Genomic DNA, 4,100 nt, shown 5'->3' with positions numbered 1-4,100 from the left:
TGGTGTGTAAACTCTGCAGAGCAGAAACACAGAATTTAGAGTTGGAAGGGATGTCAGTGGCCACCCAATCCAACACATGTAATATATCCAGCTCTTGTAATATATATAGTAGCCTCCGCTTGAAAACCTCCGATGAGAGAAGTCCCACTGCCTGCAGAGGCAATTAATTCTACACATGGCCAGCTCTAACCGTAAGGAAATGTATACTGACATCCAGGTGCCTCTTTAAAATATTGACTCCTTACTCCTGGTTCTGCCCTTTGAGGCCAAATAGAAGAAGTCTTATTTTTTCTTCCACATATCAGCTCTTTAAATATTTGAAGACAGTTATCATGGCTACTCAGAGTCTCCTTCAAGCTAAACATACCTTGCTCCTTCAAAGGTATTTTTATAAATAATATTTTCCCCACTTATACATAAAAATAATTTTTAACATTGATTTTTTAAAAATTTTGAGTTCTCAATTTTCTTTCTTCTTCCCTTACCTCCCCTCTCCCTGAGACAGTAAGCAATTTGTTATAGATTATACATGTTCAATCATGCAAAACATATTACCATATTAGTTATGTTGTGAAAGGAGACACAGACCCAAGGGAAAAAAAAACATAAAAAAATACAGAAAATAAAAAATAGTATACTCCAATGTGTATTCAGACTCCATCAGTTCTTTCTCTGGAGGTGGATAGCACTTTTCATCATAAGTCTTTTGGAATTGTCTTGGATTGTTGTATTGATGAGAATAGCTTAAGTCATTCACAGTTCATCAGTGTACCATATTGCTCTTACAATGTATAATGTTCTTCTGGTTCTGTTCACTTCATTTTATATCAGCTCATGTTAGTCTTTCCAGGTTTTTCTGAAATCTGTCAGTTCATCATTTCTTATAGCACAGTAATATTCCATTATAATCATATACCACAGTTTGTTCAGCCAGTCCCCAATTTATGAGTATTCCCTCAATTTCCAATTCTTTGCCAAAAGATTCTTTATAATGACAGACTCAAGGCCCTTCACAGTCCTGGTTGTCCTTCCTTGGTTGCTTTCTTGCTTATCAATACCCTTACCAAACTATGGCACCCAGAACTGGACACAATACTCTACACATGATTTAAGACTGAGTATACAGAAATTATCACCCATCTATGACTTAGATAAGCCCTATGGAATCACCCAAGATACATGAGTGTTGACACTTGTCCAGGGTCTCACACGGTAAGTGTCAGAAGTGGGATATGAACATTGGCTTTCCTTAATTCAAGTACTGAAGGATATCTGCTATGCCAAAGGGCTGCCTTTGTAAGTGTTTATTGAATGGAATTACTGAGTCTAAAATGCTTTGAGTTCCCTGGAACAAAAACTTTGGCTAACTTCTAATGCTATTATTAGCTTTTGCTATTAGTTAGTATTTGTTAATTGCTTATGCCAGTTTCTTACTTCTATCAATCAACCAACACACATTAATTAAGTGCCTACTATGTAGGAGGCACTGTGCTTGGAGCTGCAGATAAAAAGACAAAATTAAACAGTCCCTGTCTTTGAAAAGCTTATGTTCTATGGGGGAGACATGCTTCTTCCTCCCTTACATTTTTTCCTTCCCCAACCCTGCCCCCAATCAGCACATCTAAAACCATTTCCTGCCCCTGGTTAGTTCAGGACAGTGCCACAGTGTCCTACCCAGATCAGTTGGGGAGGAAATTGTTTATATCAATAGACACGAATATGCAAAGGAGGCCTGGGACCCATTTACTGAACAGTTTTCTCTATCCAATCAATTCCAAAGAAATCACTACCAGATACTCCTTAATAATTGCATATTATTGTCTGCACAGCAATTTCAACTTCTCAAAGTTCTTTCTTATCCATTATCTCTTTCCCTTCAAAAGTTGTATGGCTGATATGTTTCCAGACAGGAAATTTGAGGTCTACAGCGGAGGAATAAAGAGGATGTAACTAGTGGTAGTGGTAGAAGCAGTTCTCAAAAGCTTTTTTTCATCAGACCATACCATTTCTCTGGTGGACCTCTCAATTGCCATAGAAATGGTCAAGACTGGGAGTATCACTAGATATTGTGTTCCTTTCTGTAAAATGGGAAGAGTCAATTTACCAGGCAGAAGATGTCTGTCGTGTTTTGGAATTTCTGGATAAAAGGTTGCATGAAAATATAAGGAGATACCATCAGATTTAGTTTCCTACCTGTGTATTGGTTATGAAAGTACTGAGGTTCCATCAGCCACCACTTTTTAGTGCCCAGATCCATCAACACCCATCACTCACTATTGCTGCAGGATTTCATTTCTCTTCCAATGAAATTAAGCTGTTTGCTGGTTAACGAAGCACAGCCGAAAGCCCCCAAACTATTCAGAAGAGAAGAACAAAACAGCGTCCCCTGACCCAGAAAGAGCAATAAACCAACGAACCAAATTTAATAAAATTCAACCAAAATGACCTGCGGAGCAGAAAGACTCCAGTGGGATGATTCTAGCCCAGGGGCAGTTTCCCTGGTTGAGTAGTACTCTGCTTTTTTCCAGTGAAGTTCCCCTCCCCCCCCCCCCCCCCCCCCCCCCCCCCGTGGGACAGCAGCCTTCTTAACTAAAACAAGCTTGGATCCTTAAAGGATTGAATAAAGTACATACATATGGGGAGCCAGGATGCCAGAGCTGGGCTGCTGTCAGGGTGGTGTGGTGTTGATGGCCTGCTTCTTTCTCCCCCAAATTCCCTCTGGGTACAAGCAGATCAGAGCTGAATGGTGGCTGAAATCTTCAGCACTGGTAATAGCTTGAAAAGCTGGGCCAGGCCTGTTTTGGATCACAAATTGGAAGCCAATTAAGGATTGCCTGGATTTAACCTTTCTTTACTGGTGATTGTGGAGTAAACTTCAGGGGGGTGGGGGAGATAAGGAAAGAAAGATCAGAAGTGGGGCTAGAAGATTGATTATTCATTCATAAATTTTAGAGCCAAAATAGATCACCTAGTATAACCTCCACCTAATACATGATGGGGAAACTGAGGCTCAAGAGGTGAAATGATTTACAAAAATCACACCCCTAGTTAGAAATAGAATTAAGACTACAATACAATTCTGTAGACTACTAATCCAGTGCTTTAGAAATAAAAAGCAATCTCAGGTTGTGTGTCCCTTTTATCTAATATTTCTCATAGACCATCTAATATGTGTCTAGCCCTGAGTGAGATACTATGCCAATGATTCTCAAACTTTTTGGTCTCAGGACTCATTTACACTCTTAAAAATGATTACGAATCCCAAAGAACTTTTGTTTATGTGCTCTCTTATGCCTCTTGAGATTTACTATATTAGACAGTACTGCTACTTAGTATTATTATGAAAATAACTTTGACTTTTAGGATCCCTTGAAAAAGTCTGAGGTGCCAAGACCACATTTTAAGAATTTCTGTACTCAGGAATGGCAAAACTGAACCAGAAAAGGTGAAAGATTTCCTTCCTCCTTAATTTTCAGATCTCTTTTCCCCCTTTTTTGGTTTTTATTATTTATATATATACCGCTTTTATTATTCTATGTATTATTTTATTATTTTTTACCTTGTATTGTGTTTTTTTGTGCAAATCTTATGTTCCTAGCAGATTGTAAACTCCTTGAGGGTAGGGAATGTGTGACTTTTTTCATTGTCACTCTCTCAGTGCCTAGCACAATCCTGGCCAGAGCACAACATATGATTATTGGATTGGTTAGGTAGCCTTTCCTAGAGCAGGTTCTTTTTAAAAAATTTTTTCTGAAAGCCCATTTTTAAAAATTGTTGGTCAAAATGTGCTTTCTGGTTTGCTTAAACACTTTCCCAAAATAGACCAGATCTGTGGGAGTTCTACTGACTTCTATTGATGTCTGAAGAAGAGCTGGTGGGTTCAAGTTTAGACAGAAGGTTATATGGGGAAAGTCAAAAGGTTGAGATTGAGTTCAGATCTGGGGCCTGTGTATGGGGCTTTGAAACTAATAGGGTGGGTGAGGAAACAAAGTAACCTATTACAATCCAGCCCTTATCAAACTTGGCTGCTGGGTTTCTGACTGGTTAGCTCTATTAGGAAAGCCCAGTGCTGAGCAATCAAAGTTCCTGGTTGGATCCCC

This window comes from Notamacropus eugenii, chromosome 1 (assembly GCF_028372415.1).
Source record: "Notamacropus eugenii isolate mMacEug1 chromosome 1, mMacEug1.pri_v2, whole genome shotgun sequence".
Taxonomy (NCBI): Eukaryota; Metazoa; Chordata; class Mammalia; order Diprotodontia; family Macropodidae; genus Notamacropus; species Notamacropus eugenii.
Note: the sequence above shows the minus strand (reverse complement) of the source record.